General features: G+C 42.0%; 1 protein-coding gene across 1 annotated transcript in view; it reads right to left on the reverse strand.

Annotated features, from left to right (window-relative positions):
* Window positions 1–13,388, reverse strand: part of SLC6A4 (solute carrier family 6 member 4) — a 182,747-nt gene extending 169,359 nt beyond the window's left edge. The window contains exon 1 of the mRNA XM_077294287.1: window positions 13,273–13,388. The gene's annotated coding sequence lies outside the window, so the exon portion shown is untranslated. The remainder of the gene's footprint in view (window positions 1–13,272) is intronic.
* Between the last annotated feature and the right edge of the window lie 1,244 nt (window positions 13,389–14,632).

Below are 14,632 nucleotides of genomic sequence, written 5' to 3' on the forward strand. Positions count from 1 at the left end.
CACTAACATGCATGCATTTGTTTGTTTTTGAAACCCACTATACAGTTCCAGAGATATGGAACTGCTAATTACTATGGACTTTATCAAGGTGGTGTAGCTCATAATTAAGCCCAGTTGGTTGAAGGAAAAGTTTGTATCTTTATTACCAGGGGCAAAAAAATGGCATAGAAAATAAAATTTTAAAAAACACAACAAAAAAAACAGTGAAAGGTCTCTTTAAACAAAAAGTATGGGAAAAAAGATTTGCAATGGGTAATGAGTGATGCCATATCACTGTACATTAATTCATCCATCAGTTTTGGAATATATCAAAATAGATCTAATAATGAAAAGTATTTAAATGCGTTATCAAGGGTGTCATCCAATCCATAAATGGTTAGTAATTGTTAAAAATTAGAACATTGCAATTTAAATGCATTAAGAGACTTTTATTACAATGTATGTTATCTGAACACAGACTTTCACTAGTTTCTTCATTTGTGACACAGGAGAAAACAGATCTGTGATAAGACATTGTCGGGAGATGGACATACTACCCATGTTCCCCCTTGAAGACATGTGTATTAATATAATGTATCTTAATGTACAAAGTGCATTGTGAAATGTTAGTGACTGGTTGTATTTTGCCAGACAGTAGGAGAGTTGCTTAATGTTTGGGACAAGCCTAGAGTGGGAGGGAGATAAGGTGAAGAGACAGAGATAGTTTCCTGTTAGGAAGTCAGATAGGTCCATTTTTACGGCACGCTGATACCTATGGCCTGACTAGTGAGCAGAGCCACATCACGTTGGTGTCCCTGATGCAAGTGGAGACCGAGGCAGTGGATAGCATGATCCGGAATAAAGTGAAAAGTGTTGTGAATTAGACTTCTTGGCTCCCTCTGGTGGTTGTTAGTGATATGACTCTGGGATTTTCTTTCCTCAGTTTGCACCCACCTGGGTCGTTAGTCCACGGGTGTTGCTATATAAACCTCCTGGATCCTTAGTCCAGTGCCTGGCATCGTTGTAATCAGATCCTTTTTGTTTGCTCCTATCTGCTGGTCCTGGTTCGTGCAAAATTAAGCTAAGTCCTGCTTCTTTGTTTTTTGGGTTATTTGCTTGCTCTCATTTTTGTCCAGCTTGTACTAAATGTGATTCCTGACCTTGCTGGAAGCTCTAGGGGGCTGGTGTTCTCCCCCCGGGCCGTTAGACGGTTCGGGGGTTCTTGAATATCCAGCGTGGATATTTTTGATAGGGTTTTTGCTGACCATATAAGTTATCTTACTATATTCTGCTATTAGCTAGTGGGCCTCTCTTTGCTAAATACCTAGCTCATCCTTACGTTTGTCTTTTCCTCTTACCTCACCGTTATTATTTGTTGGGGGCTTGTATCCAACTTTTGGGGTCTTTTCTCTGGAGGCAAGAAAGGTCTTTCTTTTCCCTTCTAGGGTTAGTTAGTTCTCCGGCTGGCGCGAGACGTCTAGAATCAACGTAGGCACGTTCCCCGGCTGCTGTTATTTGTGGTGCTAGGATTAGATATATGGTCAGATCAGTTACCACTGCCCTATGAGCTGGTTTTTGTGTTTGCAGACTTAGAAACTATTTCTGAGACCCTCTGCCATTGGGGTCATAACAGTATGCCAGGACAACATTGAATGTTTATTGCATTGCAGAAGAGGGATAATAAGGAAGGAAATTCTGAGTTGTTTTTTTTTTTTCCTCTCTTCCTCCCCTTTACCTTTGAGTGGCTTGTGCTTGCTACAGACATGAATGTCCAGACCTTGATTACAAGTGTAGACCAGCTTGCTGCTCGTGTGCAGGGCATACAAGATTTTGTTACCAGTAGTCCAATGTCTGAACCTAAAATACCTATTCCTGAACTGTTTTCTGGAGACCGATTTAGGTTTAGGAATTTCAGGAACAATTGTAAATTGTTTCTTTCTCTGAGACCCCGTTCATCTGGAGATCCAGCTCAGCAAGTGAAAATTGTTATCTCTTTTTTACGGGGCGACCCTCAGGATTGGGCTTTTTCGCTAGCGCCAGGAGATCCGGCATTGGCAAATATTGATGCGTTTTTTCTGGCGCTCGGATTGCTTTACGAGGAACCCAATCTTGAAGTTCAGGCAGAAAAAGCCTTGCTGGCTATTTCTCAGGGCCAGGATGAAGCTGAAGTGTATTGCCAAAAATTTCGGAAATGGTCCGTGCTTACTCAGTGGAATGAGTGTGCTCTGGCCGCAAATTTCTGAAATGGCCTTTCTGAAGCCATTAAGAATGTGATGGTGGGTTTCCCCATTCCTACAAGTCTGAATGATTCTATGGCGCTGGCTATTCAATTTGACCGGCGTTTGCGGGAGCGCAAAACCGCTAATCCTCTGGTGGTGTTGTCTGAACAAACATCTGATTTAATGCAATGTGATAGAATTCAGACTAGAAATGAACGGAAAAATCATAGACGTCAGAATGGGTTATGTTTTTACTGTGGTGATTCTACACATGTTATATCAGCATGCTCTAAACGCCTAACAAGGGTTGTCAGTCCTGTCGCCATTGGTAATTTGCAACCTAAATTTATTTTGTCTGTGACTTTAATTTGCTCATTGTCTTCTTACCCTGTTATGGCGTTTGTGGATTCAGGTGCTGCCCTGAGTCTTATGGATCTGTCATTTGCCAAGCGCTGTGGTTTTGTTCTTGAACCGTTGGTAAATCCTATTCCTCTTAGAGGTATTGATGCTACGCCATTGGCGGAAAATAAACCGCAGTTTTGGACGCAGGTAACCATGTGCATGACTCCTGAACATCGGGAGGTGATTCGTTTTCTTGTTCTGCAAAGAATGCATGATTTGGTCGTTTTGGGTCTGCCATGGTTACAGACCCACAATCCAGTCTTGGATTGGAAGGCAATGTCTGTGTCAAGTTGGGGCTGTCAGGGAATTCATGCTGATTCCCCGCCGGTGTCTATTGCTTCCTCTACTCCTTCGGAAGTTCCTGAGTATTTGTCTGATTATCAGGATGTATTCAGCGAGTCCAGATCCAGTGCTCTGCCTCCTCATAGGGACTGTGACTGCGCCATAGATTTGATTCCAGGTAGTAAATTTCCTAAGGGAAGATTATTTAATCTGTCTGTACCTGAGCATGCCGCAATGCGTTCGTATATCAAGGAGTCTCTGGAGAAGGGGCATATCCGTCCATCCTCTTCCCCTCTTGGTGCGGGATTCTTTTTTGTGGCCAAGAAGGACGGATCTTTGAGACCTTGTATTGACTATCGGCTTCTGAATAAAATCACTGTTAAATTTCAGTATCCTTTGCCTCTGTTGTCGGACTTGTTTGCCCGGATTAAAGGTGCCAAGTGGTTCACCAAGATAGATCTTCGTGGTGCGCACAACCTTGTGTGCATTAAGCAAGGAGATGAATGGAAGACTGCATTTAATACGCCCGAAGGTCATTTTGAGTACTTGGTGATGCCTTTTGGGCTCTCTAATGCGCCCTCAGTGTTTCAGTCCTTTATGCATGATATTTTCCGGCAGTATCTGGATAAATTTATGATTGTTTATCTGGATGATATTCTGGTTTTCTCTGAAGATTGGGACTCACATGTGGAGCAGGTCAGGATGGTGTTTCAGGTTTTGCGTGAGAATGCTTTGTTTGTTAAGGGCTCAAAGTGTCTCTTTGGAGTACAGAAGGTTCCCTTTTTGGGGTTTATTTTTTCCCCTTCTGCTGTGGAGATGGACCCAGTCAAGGTCCGAGCTATTCATGATTGGACTCAACCCACGTCAGTTAAGAGTCTTCAGAAGTTCTTGGGTTTTGCTAACTTCTACCGTCATTTTATCGCTAATTTTTCTAGCGTTGTTAAACCTTTGACGGATATGACCAAGAAAGGTTCTGATGTTGCTAACTGGGCTCCTGCAGCCGTGGAGGCGTTCCAAGAGTTGAAGCGCCGGTTTACTTCGGCGCCTGTTTTGTGCCAGCCTGATGTCTCACTTCCCTTTCAGGTCGAAGTGGATGCTTCTGAGATTGGGGCAGGGGCCGTTTTGTCACAGAGAGGCCCTGGTTGCTCGGTAATGAGACCATGTGCTTTCTTCTCCAGGAAGTTTTCGCCTGCTGAGCGGAATTATGATGTCGGCAATCGGGAGTTGCTGGCCATGAAGTGGGCATTTGAGGAGTGGCGTCATTGGCTCGAGGGTGCTAAGCATCGTGTGGTGGTCTTGACTGATCACAAAAATCTGATGTATCTCGAGTCTGCTAAACGCCTGAATCCTAGACAGGCCCGCTGGTCATTGTTTTTCTCCTGTTTTGACTTTGTGGTCTCGTATTTACCAGGTTCAAAGAATGTGAAGGCTGATGCTCTTTCAAGGAGCTTTGTGCCTGACTCTCCTGGAGTCGCAGAACCAGTTGGTATTCTTAAAGAGGGAGTTATCTTGTCAGCCATTTCTCCTGATTTGAGACGCGTGTTGCAGAGATTTCAGGCTGGTAGACCTGACTCTTGTCCACCTGACAGACTGTTTGTTCCTGATAGGTGGACCAGCAGAGTCATTTCCGAGGTTCATTCCTCGGTGTTGGCAGGTCATCCGGGAATTTTTGGCACCAGAGATCTGGTGGCTAGGTCCTTTTGGTGGCCTTCCTTGTCACGGGATGTGCGGTCATTTGTGCAGTCCTGTGGGACTTGTGCTCGAGCTAAGCCTTGCTGTTCTCGTGCCAGCGGGTTGCTCTTGCCCTTGCCTGTCCCGAAGAGGCCTTGGACACACATTTCCATGGATTTCATTTCTGATCTCCCGGTGTCTCAGGGCATGTCTGTCATCTGGGTGGTATGTGATCGCTTTTCCAAAATGGTCCATTTGGTGCCTTTGCCTAAGCTGCCCTCCTCTTCCGATCTGGTTCCTGTGTTCTTTCAGAATGTGGTTCGTTTACACGGCATTCCTGAGAATATTGTGTCTGACAGAGGATCCCAGTTTGCTTCCAGGTTCTGGCGATCCTTTTGTGCTAGGACGGGCATTGAGTTGTCGTTTTCGTCTGCCTTTCATCCTCAGACTAATGGACAAATGGAGCGAACTAATCAGACTCTGGAGGCTTATTTGAGGTGTTTTGTTTCGGCAGATCAGGATGATTGGGTGACCTTCTTGCCGTTGGCTGAGTTTGCCCTTAATAACCGGGCTAGTTCCGCTACTTTGGTTTCGCCATTTTTCTGCAACTCTGGTTTCCATCCTCGTTTTTCCTCGGGACATGTGGAGCCTTCTGACTGTCCTGGGGTAGATTCTGTGGTGGATAGGTTGCAGCAGATCTGGAATCATGTGGTGGACAACTTAAAGTTGTCACAGGAGAAGGCTCAGCGTTTTGCCAACCGCCGCCGCGGTGTGGGTCCCCGACTTCGTGTTGGGGATTTGGTATGGCTGTCTTCTCGATTTGTTCCTATGAAGGTCTCCTCTCCTAAATTTAAGCCTCGCTTCATCGGTCCTTACAAGATATTGGAAATCCTTAATCCTGTGTCCTTTCGCTTGAATCTTCCGGTGTCGTTTGCCATTCACAACGTGTTCCATAGGTCCTTGTTGCGGCGGTACGTTGTACCTGTGGTTCCTTCTGTTGAGCCTCCTGCTCCGGTGTTGGTTGGGGGCGAGTTGGAGTACGTGGTGGAGAAGATCTTGGATTCTCGTCTCTCCAGACGGAGGCTTCAGTATCTGGTCAAGTGGAAGGGCTATGGTCAGGAGGATAATTCCTGGGTGGTTGCCTCTGATGTGCATGCGGCCTATTTAGTTCGTGCCTTTCACGCTGCTCATCCTGATCGCCCTGGTGGTCTTGGTGAGGGTTCGGTGACCCCTCCTTAAGGGGGGGGTACTGTTGTGAATTAGACTTCTTGGCTCCCTCTGGTGGTTGTTAGTGATATGACTCTGGGATTTTCTTTCCTCAGTTTGCACCCACCTGGGTCGTTAGTCCACGGGTGTTGCTATATAAACCTCCTGGATCCTTAGTCCAGTGCCTGGCATCGTTGTAATCAGATCCTTTTTGTTTGCTCCTATCTGCTGGTCCTGGTTCGTGCAAAATTAAGCTAAGTCCTGCTTCTTTGTTTTTTGGGTTATTTGCTTGCTCTCATTTTTGTCCAGCTTGTACGAAATGTGATTCCTGACCTTGCTGGAAGCTCTAGGGGGCTGGTGTTCTCCCCCCGGGCCGTTAGACGGTTCGGGGGTTCTTGAATATCCAGCGTGGATATTTTTGATAGGGTTTTTGCTGACCATATAAGTTATCTTACTATATTCTGCTATTAGCTAGTGGGCCTCTCTTTGCTAAATACCTAGCTCATCCTTACGTTTGTCTTTTCCTCTTACCTCATCGTTATTATTTGTTGGGGGCTTGTATCCAACTTTTGGGGTCTTTTCTCTGGAGGCAAGAAAGGTCTTTCTTTTCCCTTCTAGGGTTAGTTAGTTCTCCGGCTGGCGCGAGACATCTAGAATCAACGTAGGCACGTTCCCCGGCTGCTGTTATTTGTGGTGCTAGGATTAGATATATGGTCAGATCAGTTACCACTGCCCTATGAGCTGGTTTTTGTGTTTGCAGACTTAGAAACTATTTCTGAGACCCTCTGCCATTGGGGTCATAACAGAAAAGTGACCGAATAACAGAGTGATGCCCTGGAGAGGAGCTCTGGCACAGGACGCCTAGCAGTACGTCTTATATCTCAGAGAGTTATAACTCAGAGAGTTAACAAACCAGGATGGAACAGTAAACATGGGACAAAGGGAGTGCCCAGGTGGGAATTCCAAGGCATCAGCAAACGGAGAAACTAAGTACCAACTACATTGGCAAACTAGTTACCTTAAGAGGATAGAGAACGCAGAACTACGGGTTGAAGTACAGGACTATCATGAGCTGGAATATAATACTGTGCTGGGTTGTGGTGAATTAAGGTGAGCTAGTGGAGACAGAAACCAAGCGAGTTAAGAGAAAGTAAGTGAGACTGTGTGTGACAATACTCCGTATTCTGAAGGAAATGCCCATTAAACTGTGTACCAGTTATCTGTCATACATAATCCCCACCAAGTTATCATTCAGTAAAAAGTTTCTTTTTGATGGGTGGTTTCCCTCAGTGAACTGTTCAACATCTGGTCCTGACCAATCAGTCATCAGTAACATGCGACCTGCAAGGGAGTAGCGCCCCCATAGAAGAAGTCCGCACACCCAGTCTGGACCCTCATCTTCATGTATCATGATGAGTACCTTGCCCACGGCTACTGCCCTGCACCACGTTACAACGTCTCATTAGATCTCCTCCTTTAACACAATTAATAATATACATTTTTATATGTTGTCACTAGCACTAAGACCTTCGTTTACATCATAATACCCAAGGCACCCTTCACACGTACGTGTTTGCAGCACGTACGTTGTCAGTTTTCACACACACTGCAAATACTGACACACGCACACCCATTCTATGGTGCTGCTCACATGTCACATGACTGTATGTCCGTGTCCAAAACCAGTAGACAAGTCCTTTTTTTACCATCAGGACGGATGAAATGCGTGCTGCACACGTGCACAAGGATGACACATGTGTGCCATCCGTGTGACACATATCTGAATAGAAATCAAAGTTTTTTTGGTGTTAAAGATGTGCAAAGATAGAGATAGATAGTTAGCTATGAGGTACATAGATGATAGATAGATGTATGTGAGATATATAATCAGTGCTTTGCGTGTGTAGGTTACTGTACATGTATTTCACTAATACTTAAATTAATAATTGATAAAAATGGCATTGGGTACCCCCTATTTTTAATAACCAGCTAATGGAAAGCAGACAAGTGTGAGCTGGTCTTCTTATGCCGGGAAGGGGCATAAGTGCCGGGAAGGGGAATGGAGCTTTCCAGCCTATTAATATCAACTCACAGTTGTCTGCTTTGCCTTTGCTGGTTACTAAAAATGGGGGACCCTAAAAAAAGGTGTGGGGTCCCCCTATTTTTAATAACCAGCTAAGGGCAAGCAAACAGCTGTGGGCTTATATTAACAGGCTGGGATGGTTGAAGTACATGAGGTGCTGTCATACAAGGACCCGTTGAAGTGCTGTATGGCATGAAAGGGCTGTTGTCCTCAGTACATCAAGGACCCGTTGAAGTGCTGTATGGCATGAAAGGGCTGTTGTCCTCAGTACATTTTGAAAAATAGGGGGGACCCCGCTCCATTTTTTTTTTCAGTTATTTATTTAATTATTAGCTAAATACATGTACAGCAAGCTACACAGGCAAAACACTGATTATTTAAAGTATCTCATGGATATCTTTCTATCTATCATCTATGTATCTCATCTCTATCTTTGCACATCTAACACCTAAACATCTGTAATTTCTACAGTGCATTCTACATTCAAACTGTCACACTGATGGTGCACAAGTACGGCATACAGATGCAACGCATTTACACACTGATAGCACACATACACAGGTATGCAACACGGATGTTCCACATGTCTAGCACACGGACACGTACCCTGGATCTCACCAAAACTTTTTTTTCAGTACCAGAATCACCAGGATGTATGAACCGGGCCTAAGATGAATACATTTCTGAACAGATCTCAATATTCTAAAAGATCCTGCATCTTAGATAGTTTTTGATCGAATGCTCGTTCCACCAACAGTTATTCCTCCAGACAGGTATAAATGGTCAAGTGTCCATGTGTTTTCCTAAGGGAACAGTAGGATGGCCATATAACTCAGACGAGGATCAGAACGCACTGCTTGGACTGGCAATCGGCTCTCTCAACCTACTGTAAGAATGACAAATACATGCTGTCACACTTGGTTTGGAAGAACCGATGACCAGTCCAAGCAGTGCGTTGTGATCCTCATCCGAGTTATACGGCCGTCTGACTCGTCTCTTAATAGGGAGAGTGGAAAAGCTACTGCCAGATACCTCTGATGATGACTTATCTGCTGTGACAACAAAAGATTAGGTATGTTGAAATCCAACATGCCTCATCTTCCCCCAACCCCAACATCTGGTGCAAGAGGAGAAAAATATTTGTGACCCATTCACAGCAATATACTGCAGGAAATGCTTGCGGAATAAAGGTGTTAAACATTTGGATTTACTATCCAAGTTTTACACAGCTCCAGACGAGATCCTGACCTACAGTTTAATGCTCAAAAGTCACCACTGAATATGGTTAATAAATGTTTTCTGAATGACAGATAAATAATAAAAACCAAAGGTGGTGAGATAGCAGAGGACACTACACGGTATCGTTGCCAAATCTTTAATTACAGACTTAAAGGGGACCTGACACATTGTATATGTACTGAGATCTTTGGACAGCACGGTATAGAGAAGGAGACATTGAGCAGAATGATATATAGGTTTGTTGGAAAACATTCAGTATAACTTGTATGTCACTTATTGAAATCCCTGGCATCTGTATGTATATTAGTCCTGTGGGCGGTCCTACTAGTGATTGACAGCTATCGGCATGCACGCAACACTGTCAGTCACTGAACAGGACCTCCCACTGGACTCACCAGAGATGTCAAATAAAATGCAAGTTTTAGTGAAACTTTTCCCTTTAAAAATGTCTATCAATCTGATCAGCTTCTCCTGCTCTATAACATCCTGCCTGCAGATCACATACCATTTTCAACATGAAAGGTTCCCGCTACAGCTATTGAAGTAAGAATCATCTCTAGCGGCTAGACTGGCTTGTCGACATTTGTAGTTACACACAGATAAAAAGTTACAGAAGTATGCTTTACGGGCTGATATATAATGTAAATATCCTGATGGAGCTAAAGACTTTCTCGACATCAAACCCTGAATCCATTCAAAGACTAAAAAGTCAGGGCTAAGTCCAGTAAAGAAGCAAGTATATATATGTAGAATATGAATAAAATATACAATTTGGACAGTTCAGATCTGATAAAGATGAATGCAAATGTATAAAGTGAATAAACACAAAGAGGTGTACATATATTTAAATACCTTACATCTGCCAATGACTCCAGGGTCCTTTAATAAGTGAACCATTTTGCATCCAGTTGTATATGCCAGGTGAGGTGTGAATAGAGCCAAATGTAAGTTCTCAGATCATTATGTCACTATCTCATTCAATTCATCCACACCGTGCAAAAACAGCCCATTTAGATGTACAGAACTAATCTCTTGCTGCAGAAATTTATGGATCAAATCTGAAATGTATGAATAGACCCTAAACAAGATCTATGATTCCATTTGCTGAAGGGGACTAGTGATGAGTGAACGTGCTCAGATAAGGTGTTATTTGAGCATGATCGCGTGCTAACCGAGTGTCTTCCCCGTGCTCGAATAATATGTTCGAGTCCCCGTGGTTGCATGTCTCGTGGCTTAGACAACCGTAACACATACAGGGAATGACTAACAAACAGGCAATCTCAGCATGTGTTGTGGCTGTCGAACAGCCGCGAGATATGGAACCGAGGGGACTCGAACATATTATTCGAGCATGGGGAAGACACTCGGTTAGCACACGATCATGTTCGAATAACACCTTATCCCAGCACGTTCACTCATCACTAGTCCTCACACTAAAGACCTTTCCATTTACTACTGCACTGACCTAAAGGAAATACCCTCTTCACTTGTCAATTTCTTTCTCCAAGAACATAGTAGAAGTGGATGTTCAGCTTCGAGTGAAAAGCAAGATAACCCTTTAATTCAGTAACAACACTATTTGAATGAAGTTCATCAGCAATCACCTTTTTTTCCCATATCTGTTTACTAAGATAACTAAAGACATAACTCAACTGCAACACAGACCCAATCTTCGTGGACCACTGTATCAGGCCAGGTTTAGACAAGCATAGTATTATTATATGAAAAATCGTCTTATGAAAACTTCATTTTTATATGAAACACGTCATCTAATTTTCATCCAGAAACATTGGACGATTTTCATCCACGTGCCCATATTTATAAATCAACATTTTAAAATGTACACGAACAAATACAGATTCTTGTGTTAATAATTGTCATGTATCCATAAAAATCAGATGTTCTCCAGATGATCCACGAGGGATCACATTTTTTTTGTTTTGTTTGCGCTCCATTGACTTGTATAAGCGAGTATGATGTTTCCCCCCCCTACATGGACACTCGGTTATCTGAACATCCATACGGAATTACATTGGTGGGGGTGCTGATTTTTACTCAGACATGAAATGTAATAAATGATTCACAGTGTAGAGTTTATCAAGTGTCGACGATGTATTTTAAGGTGCAGTTTTCAATAGTTTTTTGAGACAAAGCCAAAACTGGATCAAACATGAAGGCCAACCATATATTTTTAATATTTCCATTCCCTTTCAATCTACTTCAGACTTTGGCTCAAAAACTAAACTATGTCTTTCTGGCAATGTGCTTACTACAAGTAGTCAATGGATTTAAAAGTGATCGCTCCAGTTTTCTCTATACTTTAATATGTTACAGAGTCCTCTCGTCTTAAAACCTGCACCCGTCATTCCGAGTCATTCCCAGTCAACACTGACTAAAGGATTCCCGAGATCTTCACAATAATGGGAGTCCTCACTGACAGAACGCACCACGGCTGCTTTGTGAAACGGCAGAACATAGATAAAAACGGAGGACCCCCTCCAAAAAATCCCTTCATTATATTCTTTGAATATAGGAATTCTAATAAAACAAGAACAAGATGGCCCTAACAAGACCATGACATAGCCAAATTGAATGGAAACCTGTTCTCCAGTCTGGAGCTCATTACATCTGTTCATTGAAAATGCCGGCAGATGTGCAAATTTACCATGTCAGCGCGGTGCCTTCTATGAAGATCTCAATCTACTGTTCATTATGCTGACACAGGACTGATGACGGGGGAAAAAAAACTACTAAAAGGTGAACCAAGTTGTAAAATTTAGCGTAAGAAAAAAAACGATGAATGACAGAACAGCGACAAAAGCTTGGCTGATATTCACCAAGTTGTTATTATATTGGGATAAAGAAAAATAAACTGGTTTATGTGAGCCAGGCTGAAATAGACAATATAATGTAAATGATAGAAGCCAGGAAGGTTATGCCCCCACGATGAGTTTTTTTTTTTTACGTTGAGTATTTTTTTTAAAAAAGGGATCTGCAACATCAAAAACTCACCAAAAGCTCATTGTGAGAATGTGGCCAAAAGGTGTAATCAACAATATGTTTAAGGCTTTATTCACACATCAGTATTTCTATGCCAAAACCAGGAGTGTTTCCAGAACAAGCGTCAATCTTTCAATTATAGCTTTTCTCTGTAAGCTCCACTTCTGGTTTTGGCATACAAACATGGACGAAAAATACTGATTAATAAAAAAAAATTACATCTAAAAAGTCAAGTCCCAGCAAGGCACTAGCTGATATATTTTTTTCTGCCCCACCAATATCTATCTTTGCAAATAAAAGTGTGTCTAATGTTATCTATTAGCTCTTAACTGAATTTGATTGAAGCCCTGGGATTTGCACCCATCTCTACCACAGTGCTGCTGCAGTTTCTCTAGTCGCTAGTATACTATTTAGGATATAGGTTACACAGATATTTAGGATGTATAAATATTGTATATACACATGTGTATATAGGGCAGCTTGGTGGCTCAGTGGTTAGCACTGTTACTTTGCAGCGCTGAGGTCCTGGGTTCAAATTCTACAAAGGACAATATCTGTAAGGAGCTTCTATGTTCTGCGTGAGTTTGTTCCCAGACTCCAAAGACGTACTAATAGGCAATTTAGATTGTGAGCCCCAATGGGGACAGTGATGATAATGTCTGTAAAGCGCTGCAGAATTAATGGAGCTATATAAGTGAGAAAAATAAATATATATATCATATAGTTTCATATGAGGTTTTGTATGCATATATATATATATATATATATATATATATATATATATATATATAGTCTAAAAATTCTGATCATAGGTGATATCCTCATATGAAGAAATTATTCAGTAAATATTAACATGTAAGCTCCGTGGGGCAGCATCCACTTTTCCTTTGTTACTTTTTTCTAGGAAATACAATGTTTAAAGTACTATGAAATATGTTCCCACCATATAAATAATTATCTGACATCAATCAGTAATTGTTTGGTCCTGGTACATAAAACATCCTTTACATCAAGGTATTTCTTCCTGCAGGGTCCTGACATACTGTACAGTCAGGCTGAGGACACAAGTACTAATGATACAATAAGTAATCTACTAATGAGTCAACAGTTAATAAGAGACAGAAGAGCCCAGATAAGAGGTGGCAGCACTTGCACAGTCAGGTCCATGGCAGGACAGATGCAGTAAGTTACCTGAATAGTGGAGGAGTAGCAGAGACAGGAGGTAGCAAAGTCTTCTTGGGAGGAGATCCCTTCCCCTGTGCTCACCTGCTTGCTGAGCTCTCAGCTGCTCAGTGCAGCCCTCAGCATCCTGCACAGCTTTTGTACACCAAACCCCCCTCACATGGTCTGATTTGCAGATAAATCCACTGCCAAAGGGCTCTATAAGACATCTTTGCGTCACTTTCAGGCAAGTAAACTTGTCTGTGCTCCTCTTCTGACTCACAAGCGCCCTCTAAAGGTGAATCTTCATATCACACCTCACAGGTCAATAGCAGGTTAGGAACAGAAGAGACATGAGAGATAAGTAAGCTCTTGTTAACAAAATTAATGTCAGGTGAAATATTATTACCAATATGTCACAATAAAAAATTATTATTACACATGAACATATTAATAAAAGATATATATATATATATATATATATATATATATATATATATATATATATATATATATATATTGTGAGCTGAGCTCCATTGGGGACAGCAATGACAATGTATGTAAAGAGCTGCAAAATATGATAGCGCTATATGAGCAAAGAATACTAAAGGATACATAAATATATATTTTATGAATATTTTCACATGTCAGGTGAAATAGGATTAGTAAAACATCACTATAAAACATTATTATTACGCGTGAAAATATTAATAAAGCATATATATATACAGTACAGACCAAAAGTTTGGACACACCTTCTCATTTAAAGATTTTTCTGTATTTTCATGACTATGAAAATTGTACATTCACACTAAAGGCATCAAAACTATGAATTAACACATGTGGAATTATATACTAAACAAAAAAGTGTGAAACAACTGAAAATATGTCTGATATTCTAGGTTCTTCAAAGTAGCCACCTTTTGCTTTGATGACTGCTTTGCACACTCTTGGCATTCTCTTGATGAGCTTCAAGAGGTAGTCACCGGGAATGGTTTTCACTTCACAGGTGTGCCCTGTCAGGTTTAATACGGTAAGTGGGATTTCTTGCCTTATAAATGGTGCTGGGACCATCAGTTGTGTTGAGCAGAAATCTGGTGGATACACAGCTGATAGTCCTACTGAATAGACTGTTAGAATTTGTATTATGGCAAGAAAAAAGCAGCTAAGTAAAGAAAAACGAGTGGCCATCATTACTTTAAGAAATGAAGGTCAGTTGGAAAAATTGGGAAAACTTTGAAAGTGTCCCCAAGTACAGTGGCAAAAACCATCAAGCGCTACAAAGAAACTGGCTCACATGAGGACCGCCCCAGGAACGGAAGACCAAGAGTCACCTCTGCTTCTGAGGATAAGTTTATCCGAGTCACCAGCCTCAGAAATCGCAGGTTAA

The sequence above is a fragment of the Ranitomeya variabilis genome, chromosome 3 (genome assembly GCF_051348905.1).
Source record: "Ranitomeya variabilis isolate aRanVar5 chromosome 3, aRanVar5.hap1, whole genome shotgun sequence".
Classification (NCBI taxonomy): Eukaryota; Metazoa; Chordata; class Amphibia; order Anura; family Dendrobatidae; genus Ranitomeya; species Ranitomeya variabilis.